The sequence below is a fragment of the Sabethes cyaneus genome, chromosome 1 (assembly GCF_943734655.1).
Source record: "Sabethes cyaneus chromosome 1, idSabCyanKW18_F2, whole genome shotgun sequence".
NCBI lineage: Eukaryota > Metazoa > Arthropoda > Insecta > Diptera > Culicidae > Sabethes > Sabethes cyaneus.
Genome location: NC_071353.1, coordinates 115,483,391 through 115,499,954, shown reverse-complemented (window position 1 = coordinate 115,499,954; position 16,564 = coordinate 115,483,391). Strand labels below are relative to the sequence as shown.

General features: G+C 42.4%; 1 protein-coding gene across 9 annotated transcripts in view; it reads right to left on the bottom strand.

Moving 5' to 3' along the window:
- The window catches only part of LOC128738457 (protein FAM107B), a 149,865-nt gene that overhangs the window by 47,851 nt on the left and 85,450 nt on the right, over positions 1-16,564 (bottom strand). The gene's annotated exons all lie outside the window — the stretch shown is intronic.

The following is a 16,564-nucleotide window of genomic DNA, read 5'->3' as shown; positions in this document are numbered from 1 at the left end:
TTGCTAATCTCTAAAGCAACGTTCAAACGTCGTGTTGAACGTTTTGCTCATTAGCTTCGTAACTAAATAAAATGGAATCAAAGCGCAGGCCATAGGGATATGTGGTAGTAAGTTGTTCAATGCTGAAGATGAACGAGTTAATGACGCGCTTTCGAGTAAAAGCTGTTTCACATTCTCTTTTTATCTCTTTCGTACCAACACATTGTTCCTGGTGCTAATTCAGTATCAAGAATCAACACCGGGAATAATGTGTTGGTATGCTTGTGCATTGAGATCTCTAAAACAACGTTCAAACGTCGTGTTGAACGGTTTGCTCATCAGCTTCGTAAACTAAACTAATAATTTGCCGAATTATTCGTATTGATATGCGTCGATGCAAACGAAATCATGACTTCTTCGTCTTCTTCAGCAGCATAGAGCCTGGGTGGCTCGTGCTGTTTTAAGCACTCGTCTCCATTCAACTCGGTCTTGGGCCACTCGTAGCCAATTTGCTAGTCGTCTCAAAAGTCGCAAGTCGCTTTCGACCTGGTCGAGCCATCGTGCACGTTGGGCCCCCCTGTTCCTGGTGCCGGTGGGGTTATTGAAGAGGACTATTTTCGTCGCACTGTCGTCCGGCATCCTTACGACGTGTTGTAGCAAGCAGGTTGATTCGATTGGCCCTTTGCTGTATCTTCGTTAAGTTAGCAAATAAAGCATGGTATACTAGAAATTATGGTTAGTTGGTTACGCGTATGTATTGGTTCCTTGCATACAAGTTAGCCGAGTTTCCAATTTTACTCTTTCTTAGAGCCTCTCATTCGCGATTCGCTAGATGGAATCTCTAAGCACGAAGGTTGCCGGCAGATTCTTCTTCTAGAAGAGTTCAATAAACTCTAGGGATGAAATGGTTAGATGCATGCAACTAAAGATAAAAAGAGATGTTTGATCGGAATTGTATGATCGCAGAAATTCGCTATAGAATATTCGTTTTCCAACCAAATGTCCTCCGTAAGCAGCGTCATGGCTTCAAGTTCATAAAGAACTACAGGTCTAATAATGGTTTTGTACATTGTTAGCTTCGTGCGGCGGCGTATGCTCCCTGATCGTAGCGTTTTACGAAGGGCAAAGTAGGCTGGATTTCCCAGTTGAATGCGCCGCTGGATCTCCTTACTAGTGTTGTTGTCCGCGGTCACCAGCGATCCCAAATACACGAACTCCTCTACCACTTCTAGTTCGTCGCCGTCAACGGTTACCGTCCGCGGGAGGCGCGCGTTTGTTTCCTTTGAGCCTCTTCCTTTCAAGTATTTGGTCTTCGACGCATTTATTTTTAGCCCAATTCTCCTAGACTCCGCTTTCAGTCTGGCGTAGATTGCCTCCGCCGTCGCAAAGTTCCTGGCAATGATATCGAAGTCATCTGCAAAGCCTAGAAGTTGGCTACTCTTGGTAAAAATCGTGTCTCTGGTTTCGATGCCCGCTCGTCGGATCACCCCCTCAAGAACGATGTTGAACAGCATGCAGGATAGACCGTCGCCTTGTCTCAACCCTCGTCGCGTCTCGAAGGGACTCGAGAGTGTCCCAGAGATGCGTACGAAACACATCACTCGATCCAATGTAGCTCTCATCAGTCGCGTCAGTTTGTCCGGAAAACCGTATTCGTGCATTATCTGCCATAGCTTGTCTCGATCGACTGTATCGTATGCTGCTTTGAAATCAATAAAGATGTGATGCGTGGGCACGTTGTACTCCCGACATTTCTGCAAGATCTGTCGGATAGTAAAAATTTGGTCCGTAGTTGCGCGAGCCCCCATGAAACCCGCCTGATAATTCCCTACGATACCTTGTGCTATCGGTGACAGCCGGCGTAACAGGATCTGGGAGAGTACCTTGTAGGCGGCGTTTACCAGCGTTATATCGTGGTAGTTGCAGCAATATAGCCGATCACCCTTTTTGTAGATGAGACAAACCACTCCTTCCATCCATTCCTCCGGTAGCTTTTCCTCCTCCCAAATACTCGAAATAACCCAGTGTAGAGCCTTTGCTAGCGTTTCTCCGCCATGTTCATAAAGCTCTGCCGGTTGACGGTCCTTCCCAGCGGCTTTATTGGTCTTCAGCAGCCCGATTTCTCGTTTGACTTCTTGGAGATCAGGTGCTAGGACATTACTATCTTACGAGGACATTACGAGGTCTTCAAATATTGGAACTTTTGCACTTAATTGGTTGAAAATGGTTAAAAAATGAGAATTATATTTTTTACTATCAGTTATCTATAGTAAGGTTTACAATTTTCATATGATTATTGTGATATTTCCAAAATTTGATATGAAACAAACTACAAACGACACGGTTTTGTAAAGAGGAGAGAAAGGACTTATAAATGAAGTGAGAAAAAATTGACAGCCATCTTGGATTTGGTCGCCATGTTGGATTTTATTAATAAATCGCTGTTTTCGTCATGATCCCCACTACCGAGTTTAATGTTAAGACTACCGTAGGAAAACTGAGAAAAAATACTACAAGTAACGTTAAAATTAAAGTCGATGGGGGGGATCATGGCGGGGGAAAACGGCGATTTATTGATAAAATCCAACATGGCGGCCAAATCTAAGATGACCGCCAATTTTTTTTCACTTCATTTACCCTATCTCTCCTCTTTACAGATGGCGAAAACAGTGATCTATATATATAAAAATGAAATGTTGTTCGTGTGTCCGGTATAGACTCGCAAACCACTCGACAGATTTTAATGAAACTTGGCATATACATTGCGTATGATGTGAGGAATGTTGTTAGCACGGTTTAAGGCCCCTCCCTCCATTAGAAAGGGGGGCTCCCATACAAATGAAACCCAAATTTCTGCATAACTCGGAAACTAATGGACCAAATGGAACCAAATTTGGCACGTAAAGGTTCTTAGAGGCAGATTTTTTTTTCTATGGTGGATTGAGACCCTTGCTTCCTCTAAGAGGGGGGGCTCCTATACAAATAAAACAAAAATTTCCGCATAACTCGACTATTAATCAAGCAAATGGAACCAAATTCGGGATGTGGGGGTTTCTAGAGACTAGATTTTTTTATACGGTGGTTTGAGACCCCTCCCCCCACTAGAATGGGGGGCTCCATACAAATGAAACACAAATTTCTGCATAGCTCGGGAACTAATTATGCAAATGGAAACAAATTTGGCATGTGAAGGTTTTTGGAGGCCGAAATTTTTTCTATGGTGGATTGAGACCCCTCCTTCCTCTAAGAGGGGGGGGGGGTCCCATGCAAATAAAGCAAAAATTTCCTCATAACTCGACTATTAGTCAAGCAAATGAAACCAAATTTGGCATGAGGGGCGTTACTGGAGGCAGATTTTTTTTCTACGATGGTTTAAGACCCCACCTCCCTCTAGAAGGCGGGGGGGGGCTTCCATACAAATGAAACACAAATTTCAGCATAACTTGGGAAGTAATCAAGCAAATAGAACTAATTTAGCGTGTGGGGGTTTCTAGAGACAGAATTTTTTTTATGGTGGTTCAAAACCGCTCCGCCCCTCCAGAAAGGGTGGCTCCATACAAAAGAAGAACAAATTTCTGCATAACTCGGGAACTAATCAAGCAAATGGAACCAAAATTGGCAACCTAAGGTTTTTGGAGGCAGAATTTTTTTCTATGGTGGACTGAGACCCATCCTTCCTTTAATAGGAAGGGGGGGGGGGCTTCCATACAAACAACCCAAAAATTTCCATATAACTCGACTATTAATCAAGCAAATGGAACCAAATTTGTCGTGTGCGTTCAAGACCCCTTTTCCCTCTAGAAGGGGTGGCTCCTATACTAATGAAGTATAAATTTCTGCATAACTGGAACTAATTAAGCAAATGGAACCGAATTTGGCAACCTAAGGTTTTTGGAGGCAATTTTTTTTCTATGGCGGATTGAGACCACTCTCTCCTCTGAAAGGGGGGCTCTCATACAAATGAAACTCAAATTTCTGCATAACTCGAGAAATAATCAAGCAAATGGAAACAAATGTGGCCTCCCACATGCCCACATTTTTGAAGGCAAGTTTTTTTCTCTTTGGTAGGGCGAGATGGCCGCAGGCCGCGAGTGTTGCCTTCCATACTAAAATATAGAGTACATTTGGAACAAAACTGATTTCTCTAAGTCCATAATTTGGGATTAGAAATTTGCGGTATGAATTAGGAATATCTTGGTTTTTCAAAAAGAAAGCTATTGGTTGCAAGATTACAATTAAGCAAGTTTTCAGCATTATGCATCTACCCCCTTTTTGGAATGGCGTAGCAACGCGCGCCGGGTCCTCTAGTTTATTGATAAAATCCAATATGGCGACCAAATCCATGATGGCCGCCAAAAACTTTTTACATCCTGTTCTTCTTCTTGACAGAACTGGACAATTTGTTAGTTGTTTCATTGTAAATATATGAAATATCACATGATATACATCTCAAGGTTTGCTGAAAATTCAACTATTTTTGAAACTGTTAGTCCCCTTGGCGAACGAGGGGTTCACTATTTCGAGGTATTAGAAATGTAATTCTCAGTTTTTAACCATTTTCAACCAATTAAGTGCAAAAGTTCCAATATTTGAAGACCTCGTATCAATAGTTGTCCCGGTTCAACGAGAATTAGGGGAATTGTGTATAACGTACCCCCCTGGCCAATTTGCCCTCTTTCGTTTTTCCCTAAACAAGCGGAATTAAAACTCAAAACCGCTCAGAAACCATAGTATTTGATGGAATCAGCCTACTACGTAAGTGTGACAGTTGTCACATGCTGTAAAAACAAAACAAATGTATATTTGTGTTTGAGTAGCTTCCGATGTAACTTTTTGCGTCTTTTGCATAAGCTATTGTCTTGTCAAAATCTGTAAATAACCGGTTGTTGCGATTCGATTGCGTGAAGTGAGCTTCAAAAAGACATCCCTTTTAGAAAAGACGGTATGACACGCTTGGTTTGTTTTAGCATTGAATATTTTTTTCAAATAAGTAAAAGTAGGCCAATATGCCCCACGTGCGGTGGTGCAATTTGCCCCTTGGCAAATGTGGCTATAAACATAGTAAAACGGATCTAAGTTGAAGTCAATTGCCATTATTCAACTCAATTAGCATTGTAGAATAACCGTGGTGAGAATAATTTATTACCAACGTCCAAATTCCAGGTAATTCAACTACGCGGTGCAAAATGCCACAGCTGCAGTATAATGTGCCCCATGCAGAAAAGAAAAAGTGCACCAGAAGACCGAAACTAGGTTTATCTATATCTATAAAAACGGATTTCTATCTGTCTGTCTGTCTGTCGGTATGTTCCTTATAGAATCGAAAACTACTGAACCGGTCGACGTGAAAATTTGCCTGTGGGGGTTTTTGGGGCCCAGGAAGGTTCTTATGATAGTTAGAGACCCCTACTCCCCCTAAGAGGGGGGGCTCCCATACAAATGAAACACAAATTTCTGCATAACTAGAGAACTAATAAAGCAATTGGAACCAAATTTGACATGTGGGTGTTTTTGGAGGTAAGAATATTTTCTATGGTGAATTGATACCCCTCCCCTTTAAGAAAGAGAATTATGACCCCTCTCCCCTTTACGATGTGGGGGGCTTCCTCATAACTCGAGAACTAATCAAGCAAATGGAACCAAATTTGGCATGTGGGGCTTTTAGGGGACAGAAATTCTTTCTATGATAAATTATGACCCATCCCCCTATTGAGAGGGGGAGGGGGGGGGGTCTCCCATACAAATGAAACACATTTGAAATCAAATAAAAAGTTTCCGAAAGTGTCAAGATAATCAGTGGAATTGCTATATTTTAACGAAAATGTTTTTTGTATTGTAATTTCGTCGTCATTATTTGTTTACTATTGTCAGAAGTATTTGTATGACTAAAACCACTCCCTATCAAGTGTATAAATGAAAATATATTGGATAATTTATTACCCTTGATACCCTATCGAAATTGCAAAACCAGCAAAACAAGGAAACCAAATAATTTCACCTTGTTTGTCCATTCATTCAGCTTGTTACAAAAAGAGACGATGCAATAACCAACGTGACAATGGGGAAGTTTATGACAGCCAAACAAACAAACGAAAATAATAAAGTATCTATTTCCAACCACACGGTGCTGGCGGATCAACATCATCACCTCGCGAACGAAAGACACTTCTGATCGATGATTTATGAGCGGCGCGCGGTACGTGCTGAATGACAGCACGGATTTCACACCCAAAGTATGATTGAAGTGGCTGGCCAATGGTCACCCTTCGATGATTGATTGCAGCTGGAATCAGTTTCAGCCTTATCAGGGTCGTGGTTTTATTTGATCTTGGGTTATTATTATGGCCGCTTCACTATTTTCATTTCGAGTATTTCAATATTGAATAGATCAGGAAATTTTCATTTCAGTTAGCGTTGTTGACGCTGAACAGAGCGGCTAGAAGCTGCCATAACAAAGATCAACAACCTAGCCTAGCGCTTCGTTCATTAGTACAACTGTAAGTCGGAAACTAGGCCATATCCGTCAGACGAGTTTTTGTAACGTTAAATGCATAGTTCAAACATTAGTCACTGAGCGGATCGAGCAGACGAGCAGCAGCGTCGATGAGTATGTAATCAACTTTATTGAAAATTTAATTGTGTCCGGACGACCCACACCAATCTAAAAATAAGTTCCTTCCACCAACGCGATTCGTTGTGACGAGATATTTTTATACGACAACTTCCAAGGGCATCGTTTGCTGTCATGACGGACATGGTTAAACAGTCCTCAATCAAATAACGCGCTACGGCTATATGGTAGAGGGTGATAAAGCGATTTAGTTGCCCACCCCTGCTGCCCGGTGCACCTTGCATCCAGTCGTCCTTATCAGCTCCACACTCTTGGAACCATTCGAGTTACACCATTTCTTCGTCGTAATTTTCCATCCTAGCGAGTCTAGGGAAAGGAAGAAGCAACAAAGTTTCATCCGTTTAGTGTCCACCGCCATCCCACTCGGCAGCATATTCCTATACATAACTGTAGATATATTTAAGGGCAATTCACAGTCATAAGCACCGTTATTTTTATAACCGCGTCAGCACGGAAATATCCGCGTGCCGATCCCTCCCGCGGAGTGGAGGAGTGTGTCAATATCCTTGGGCCAATGTCATTCAAGCCAAGACAGCACTGGGTCGCCACAGCCAGGGGAAAAAGGGATAACTGTTATCGAAATTCGCACTGCTCTTGAATCCTGACAGCGCGCGATGGGATGTGGCCGACACGGTAGCAGAAGGTTGTTTGCACAGTTTTATCGCCCATTTGGGTTTGCCATCAAAGAACTGCTGCACGTGTCGCATTGAGCACGTTCACGGTAGACTGAATGTGGATTATGAAATCCAAAAGCGGATTATAAACGGTAGATTCTAGGCACTTTGCAGTTACTTCTTTGATTGTCAAAGACAAAATTCGTTTACTTTCGTGGTGAATTGATGCAGCATAAAGGAGTAGATTATGTAGCCAGCAGAGAATGCAAAACATCCAGCATCTGTGATTGAAACCGGCTTATTCTATTTGGCTAGACATCCCAATAGTTTACAAGTACCGGTCTGATCGATTTCGAAGCCGGCTTCAATTTATGCTAAACTAATCGAACCTAATTGGCTTAAATGGGATACAGTGAACCACACACAAGCGGGAATCGCGGTTGTACAGCTGCATTTGCGTTTCGAGCTCTCTTCGGGGGGCGTAATCGACATGAAAACTAAGGCGGAATGGGTGGTTAGGCGGGGAAGCCCGGTGTCGGACTGAATTCGACCGATATACATAACAAACTGGTTCATTGTTCCCTCAATGGTTGGTGTTTCGGCATGTTACGCTTGATTGATCGCCGAAGGGAATTTAATTGGAATCCGAACGTCACGTGTGTCGCCCGCTTGCCGGAAAGCACGTGATGGTTCGTTTGACCTTGCCAAGCCAAGCCAACCTTGAGCTGCTTTTCAGCTGAGAATGAATGCGGTTAAGGTAAGGTGTGGCTGAGGTGTAAATAAATTCTCTTCGATTTTTTTTGGTAAAATCCCATTCTGGTGGCCAATAACAAATGAGAACACACTTCCAAGAACAAATTTTTCGAGAATTCTTGTACGAAATTTCAAATTAAAATCGCCCAATATACTAGTGTCACCACCACCATAGTTTCCCAACTACTTCTTATATTCCAGACTAAAGGATTTACACACTGACAACAGCTTGTCTATGGCGCTAGTATATACATATGTACTATAAACACTACACTAGCGCCAGAAGCTAACTGTTGTGAGCTTATTGTAAAAATTTATTCGCCTTTAGTTTCCCAACTAATTTGCCGTACATTTTATCCAAGTGATGACCATTTCCTTGGATTAGCGGTTAGCCCAAGGGACGATGCTTGCCTAACAAGCCACTCCTCGTATGATCGAATCTCGGTTGGGTGGTGGTGGCTAGAGCCAATAGGGTCGTTGCACTAACCCCGTAATTGTACTGTACAGGGTGCGTGACAAATTTTTGCAGTAAATGACATATTCTAGAAAATTAGCACCAGTTAGAAATATAAGCGAGGAATGTTTTATGGTTTATTTTCTTACGGGAATTGTAAATTATTTCATTTAAAAAAAAGCGCCTTCCTTTTCTATGACTGTTGATAGACGCTTCAGGAAACTGCCGCATGCGCGTTTTACCATATTTCGATCTACAGACGTCATCACCTCGATGATCCTAATTTTGAGCGACCTAATCGTGGTGTGAGGCGTCCTATTGGTAACCCGCTTGACGACACCTCCTACAAAATAATCCAAAGGATTGATATCGGGAGATCGGGACTGCTAGGGGGCCAAATTTCCTTTTCCCAAAATTTAGGTACATTTTCAGCAAGCATTTTTTATGTTTTGGTGGCATTATGAGTAGGTGCTGCATCTTGTTCGAAGATGAAATGACGGCCAGCAGCAATCTTCTTCATCCATAGGATAACAACATCCTTCAGAACCTTCAGGTATGCATCGGTTGCTATCTTGAGTCCTTGTTAAAAGAATACGGAGACATTACACCTCCCTCGCTGAAGACTACGCGTAGAACCATCACGTGGAACCGGAAACTTTGTTGACATAACGATAGAAACTTGAATACGATCTGATGCAAGCCACCTGTCATTTTTTCGATTCACGTTTTGATCCTGATTAAAGTTTTTTTCATCAGAAGAAAAAAAGACAGAATCATTATGATGAGAATGGTTGCAAAATCCATAAACTGACCTCTGCGTAGCGCATACGCCATATAACCAAGGTTTTTGGCCATTACTCGCCGGATTGAGAAGTCCGAACACCCGATTTCTCGAGCCATTGACCTCGCTGGATTCTTTTTGATCATTCTTTCTACTTTAATGACCCTGTTCCGTTCAGCGGTAATGAAACGGCACTTGTATGTCTTCTCTTTCAGTTTGCTCAACACTGTTTGTTTACATCTGGACACCCAACAGTATAAGCTATTCAGTGCTGCCAGATATATCTGAATATTGTTTCGCAAGCATAAGAAAGTGCTATTTGAAATTTACTGCAAAAATTCGTCACGCACCCTGTAAAGCATAAAGTTTGCTGTGATAAAAAGGTAAATCAGTCTGCCAGGTTTGTTAACTTGACAATCTATAACTGTAGGACGAAAAGCTAAAGGATTACTGTGAGATCATCCAGATCGATTTAGTTATAGCGACCATAAAAAAATATCCGATAGAATAAATAATAATTTTCTGCAGCTTCCGTAATTGTAAGGCATATGCGCATTAATATTTATCGTACACTAGCTGACCCGACAAACTTCGTATTGCCACAAATTAAACTGCGTTGTACATAAATCGTGAATCTCGGATGACCTTTGTCACAATCTCGAGTTTTGCAAGTTTCTGGGGAGTTCATGGATGTTTTAATATACAAATTTTCCTCACAGTAAAGTAGAAAACAACTCCCCCCATTGCTTAGCCTGATAAAATAAAGCGGATAGCTTTAAAATATTCGCCATCATTACAAACCAATTCGCCAAATACCATTTTGCGGCACACCAATTCTCGGTTGACCATAACACGGAATACAGAATTTCGCAGAATACCATTTCGCGAAAAACCTTACGCGGGATGTACCTTTTGACGGAAAATCTATTCGTAAAAAGTACCATTTCGCAGGGGTGACCCAACTGAAGGAAAGTAATAGAGGTCAGTAGATCTAGGAAAATAAATAAACCTAGATAGAGGTGATCTCTATGGGGGGCTACCCCCCGCAGTGGCCGGCGCTTCCGACGGCAGGTCGCCGGCAACGCAACACTCGCGGCCTGTGGCCGTCTCGCGCTGAATTATCTAATGTTACTATTGATAGTTTTTGGTGGTCTTGTTATTAATTAATGTTTTATGAAAGAGTCTAAAATTTCTCGAGTTCGATTTCAAGTTACGCAAAAATTTCTGTTTTATTTGTATGAGAGTGCTTATCCCCCACCAAAGCGGTGAGGGGTCTCAAACCATCATTAAAAAAATTCCTGCCTCCAAAACCCCCCACATGCCAAATTTGGTTCCATTTGCTTAATTAGTTCTGGAGTTATGAGGAAATTTGTATTTCATTTGTATGGGAGCCCCCCCCTCCTCCTAAAAAGGGAGGGGGGTCCTAATTCATCATAGAAAAAATGTATGCCTCCAAAAACACCCACATGCCAAATATGGTTCCATTTGATTAATTAGTTCTCGAGTTATGAGGAAATTTGTATTTCATTTGTATAGGAGCTCCCCCTCCTCAAAAGGTAAGGGGTCCTAATTCATCATAGAAAAATATTATGCCTCCAAAAACACCCACATGCCAAATATGGTTTCATTTGATTAATGAATTCTCGAGTTATGAGAAAATTTGCATTTCATTTGTATAGGAGCCCCCCTACTAAAGTAGGGAGAGGTTTCAAATCACCATAGAAAAAATTCTTGTCTCCAAAAACACCCGCATGTCAAATTTGGTTCTATTTGCTTGATTAGTCCTCGAGTTATGAGGAAATTTGTATTTCATTTGCCCCCCTCCGAAAAAGGTAAGGGGTCTTAATTCATCATAGTTTTTGTGGGGAGAGGTCTCAATTCACCATAGAAAAAAAATCTTGTCTCCAAGAACACTCACTTGTCAAATTTTGTTCCATTTGCTTGATTAGTTCTCGAGTTATGCAGAAATTTGTGTTTCATTTGTATGGGAGCACCCCCCTCCCACCCCTCTTAGTAGGGGGAGGGATCTCTAACCATCATAACAACCTTCCCTGGCACCAAAAACCCCTACTTGCAAATTTTCACTCCGATCGGTTCAGTAGTTTTCGATTCTATAAGGAACATAAAGCAGACAGAAATTCATTTTTAGAGGCATAGATTTGTATGGGAGCCCCCGCTCTTAGTGGGGGAGGGGTCTTTTGCAATCGAGAGAACCTTCCATAGCCCCAAAAACCCCTAAATGCAAATTTTCACTATTCAGGGTAACAGAAAAACAGTAGAAACTTACGCCTTTCTGGACGACGGTTCTACTACAACTCTACTTGAAGCCGGAATAGCCGCAGAGCTGGGCATCTCGGGCCCATCTGACAAACTTTGGTTGAGCTGGACCGGAGATATTTCTCGCGAAGAAAAGGGTTCTCAGCGCGTGTCGTTGGAGATTTCGGGGCGTGATTCGAAGCAAAAGTTCAAAATACACAACGTCAGAACCGTTCAGATGCTGAAACTACCCAGCCAATCATTGTAATACGAAAAGTTGCAACAGGTGTATCCACACTTGAAAGGACTACCTATTAGCAGCTATAGCGATGCTACACCGAAAATTATCATTGGTTTGGAGCACGTTCGCTTATTGATAGCACTCAAAGTACGTGAAGGCCGTAGCGCGGATCCTGTAGCAGCAAAAACGAGGCTTGGTTGGTGCGTTTTCGGCCGCCAATCGGGAACCGACGAATCGATTGAACAGTTACACGTTCATTTGGAAGCCGACACGAGTAATAATGAGCTGCGTGAACTGATGGGAAAGTTCTTCGCTGTTGACGAGCCAACCACTGCTCATCGACCAGAAGCAGACAGTGACAAACGGGCAAGAGAAATTCTAGAGGCAACTACTCGAAGAATCGGCAACGCGTTCGAAACGGGATTGCTTTGGAAGCACGATCATCCATCATTTCCCGATAGTTACCGTATGAAGTAATTTGCGGTTTCGTCACTAACGAGAATGACATTAGTTGAGGCTCGTTTATGTAGGAGTAAGAGGGGAGCAAAGAGTGGAGGGAATGATCCGGGAGTTTGAAATTTGATGTTGTTGATATTATTCCTACTGCAAACAGCCTTAGCGAGGGCCCCAGCTAATGTCACAAAATCTTTATGTGTGTGCGTGGTGGAATACTTCATGGCGATGCGTCGACTTACGGCTACCACGCGGCTGGCAAAGGATCCTTTTTTAGCGGCCAAGGAGAAGGAGCAAGTTGCGGCCTACGAGATGAAAGGCTATGCCCACAAGCTTACGCAATCGGAGTTGGAAAGTTGTGATCCACATCGAGTGTGGTACTTGCCCTTAGGTGTTGTGGTCAATGAAAAGAAACCAGGGAAGATCCGCCTCATTTGGGATGCAGCTGTCCACGGTATTTCCTTCAATGATATGCTCCTGAAGGGGCCAGATCTCTACACATCCTTGCCGACCATCTTGCTGCGCTTCAGGGAAAGGAACATTGCGGTGTGCGGTGACATCAAAGAGATGTCCAAATCCGTATTAGAGACGCAGACAAACAGTCGCAGCGTTTTTTGTGGAGGAACAGTCCTGATCAAGCACCACAGTGGCAACCTTTGAAGCAACATGTTCTCCTTGCTCGGCTCAATTCATAAAAAATTTCAACGCGTCGGAGTTTACGGCAAAATACCCTAAAGCGGCAAAGGCTATACTCGAATGTCACTATGTCGACGAGTACCGTGGACCCCCGTTCGTTTGACCGTTTTTAATCTGAACACTTTTTAATTTGAACCCCGTTGGTTTGCACGACGTGCAAATTAAAAATGGTTCAAATGTCATTCTCAACACGACATCATTTGCTTATGCAGACAATGCACATAAACACGGTTTGTTTGTACTAACCTAGCGTGTTTATTTTGTTTCACATTCCGTTTTCCCAACGATTATGACAGAAATCCGATCGAAGAATGAAATATTCACTGCTTGCAAGTGCGAACTAAATCAAACGCCCAAAACAATAACAAAGAGCAGGGCGGCCAATTCATACAAGTTTCAACATATTTAGGGTTGCCAGTTAAAATAAAACCAAACCAAAACCAAAAACCTAAACAAGTTTAGGGTCAAATTAAAAACTAACCCCGTTAGTTTGCATGAGCAATCGTTCAAACGAACGGGGGTCCACTGTATCTCGATAGCGTTAACACCGTTGACAAAGCCGTTCAGTTGGTGAACGAGGTAAAGGCATTGCACTCCAGAGCGGGATTCGAGATTCGAAACTTCAGCTCGAACTCAACTGACGTCCTACAACGCTTAGGAGAGCCTCTTCGTTCAGAGAGTAAAATTATGAATCTGGAAAAATCGGGGTCTACGGAACGGATCCTTGGAATGGTCGGGCAACCGGGAGAAGACTATTTCTCTTTCGACAACTGTCTCAGAGAGAACATTCGCGAAACACTTCAGTGTCAGATCGTACCAACCAAGCGTCAAGTTCTTAGAACAATCATGTCTCTTTTCGACCCGCATCGCCCATTTCACTGTGCAAGGCAAGGTCATCATGCAAAACATTTGGCGGTCAGGATCCAACTGGGACGAGAAGATATTGGCAGACATACACGAAGATTGGATCAGATGGAGTCAGCTCTTTAACGAGTTGGGCACCGTCGAAATTCCTCGTTGTTTCTTCGCCGGGGTTAGCGACGAAGCACTTTCTAGTCTGCAAATCCATGTGTTCGTGGACGCTAGTGAATGCAGCGGTCGCATACTTCCTAGGCTTGCGTTGATCGCGGCAAAAACCAAAGTTGACCCTTTCAAGCCGCTTGCTATTCCCCGACTGGAGCTTCAGGCGGCAGTTCTCGGAACTCGTTTGCTAAACGAGATTAGCTCATCCGTTCGATTAACTATACAACGCAGATTCTTCTGGTCAAATTCATCAACGGTACTAGCATGGCTCCGTTCTGATAGTCGAAGATTCCATCAGTTTGTGGCATTTAGAGTTGGGGAGATTCTAAGCTCAACTACCGTCAACGAATGGCACCATTTATTTACCATCTAAAATGAACGTCGCCGATGAAGCAACAAAATGGGGCTCTGGTCCAAGTTTCGACCCAAAAAGTCGCTGGTTTACTGGGCCAAATTTTCTTCGAGAACCGCACGAATCCTGGCCACGTGAGCCTATACAGCAGCTAATTTCGGATAAAGAACTTCGGACTTCCGTTATGTATCACAAGGTTCTATCCCAACCACTTCTGGATCCAACCCGTTTCTCGGGTGAATAGGAGGGGAACTGACAAACGTGGTAGACACATTCATATGAAAAAAAAAAGGTTTTGTTTCTTGCATTATGAAAATTTTCGTCATACTAACAGATGCACAGGTGATACAGGAGAGACAAAGGGGCCCGAGTAAGATCGGGCAATCAGCTAGTACCGTAATAAAATAAGAGTACCGCAATAAAGCCTTTATAAAATTCAAATAAAACCATGCGGCCCTAGAATTGTTACACGGTTATAAGTTATTTGAAATTAACCCAGATTCACTTAATTGTAGTAATTTGCAAAGAATGCGTCACAACATTTATGGAATAACAAAATAAATAAAGAAACAGAAGGCTTTTGATAGAAACCAACAATGCTAACAAATTTAATCTTCCATTTGCTCCAGCTGAACAATAGAATAATAAATTTAATAAGAAATTTAAAATATAATTTGCTGACCAATCTGATGTTTCTTCGTAGTCCTGTGTGTGGCGCTACAAACTGTCGGCAAAGAAAATGCAACTCGAAGCAAAACAAATGCTGTTATCGATTTTATGTTCACGGTATCACTGTGACACGCTACGTAAGCAAGATGCTTGCTGAAGCAAGGTTAACACGAGCTTCAACTGACTGTGAAATAGTAAATATAAGTAAATAATCACCGAGCTTAAACTTAAAAGTAGGTACTTAACCGTTACATCTTGTTTCTTTCGATAAGCAATCACTTGATAATTATATTAATTATCCGGTAGCTGCTGGATAGCACCTGCCCGAAGATTGTTAAGTGGTGCTATGCTACATAGAACAACCAGGTGAGCCAAAAGAGCTTGGTAAGAAAACTCGTTGCATACCACAGAAAACCAGATGTTTTGGCTCTGTGTTTCTAAGTATGTGTAAATAGTTTAAGAAAATCGAACGTCAGGAGGAAACTGCAACTATCCCGAGTAAGAAGAATGTGCAAATATTTAGCAATGCAACAGTTCCTTTTACGGAAGGTGTGAAACAATTATTACAAGTCATATAACCATATAGCCATATAAACCATATTAAGGAAGAAGAAATCTTATATTTTTATGATATTTATTAAAAGCGCTGTTTGTGCAGTTTTCCCGAAAGACGTTTTAACCGTTGTAACCGCGCGGAAAATACTAATTCCTAAACAGGAAATCGGCCATAATTTAACACAATACATTTCCATCGTTTTCGAAGAAAAAGGAGACGCATCATAGCTTTTCAACTAGAATTGTTTTGAATCGTGAGATCATTGAAAATCTCACGCTTTTCCAACTTTTGTTTTATTTTTAAACTTTATTTCGAAGTCCGTAATCCTGACATACTAGCATAAAATATTTAATTTTCCATTTTGAAATAGGTATAGGACTGCGCTGCTGACTAATCTTCCCTAGAACCAGCTTCCAAACTCGCATATAAGTACTACATGTCTTTCCTAATCGGATAGACCTTGACTCCAATGTCGAACATCAAACGGTACGGTAAACAAAGCTATTCTATTCTATTCGCCTCAACGAAGTGGAAAAGTTTTGGCTCATTGAAACGATTCTCAATGATCCAGAACTTCTCCCATGCTGTCTATGCGAGAGCTGCCTAGCCTGGTCACCGGCTTTCCTAAGCACGAAATAACTCTGCATGCAGGAACCCCGTCAGGTTAAACTGTATGATGCAGAATTCTTAATGTAGTATTTGTGTATGATTACACACTGTTGAGTGTTGGACCAATCGGGTCAGCCAGCAGCAGCAGTAGCACAGCAACAACAACACGTAATAACCGAGAAGCCGTTCCTGAATTCCAGACAGAGTGTTCGCCCTCTTGCTTCGCCCACATTTTAGAAGTTATGCTGTGCTGGCTATGTGTTTTTCACAGCTCTGAGACCGCATAACCGCACAACCGGTCCAAGTGGCGATGGCGAGTGGCCGAACAGAGCAATAAAAACCCGACACGGAAGAAACTTTCTTTGCCTTCGGTATTCTCTCGTCCGACGAACTGACCACAGCATGCAGTTCGCGGTGCTGGCGGGGATGGACTTTTACATCGTAAAACTATGCTCAGCCCCAGAGACCAACTGCAACTTTGTCTTGCTTGGAGGGTG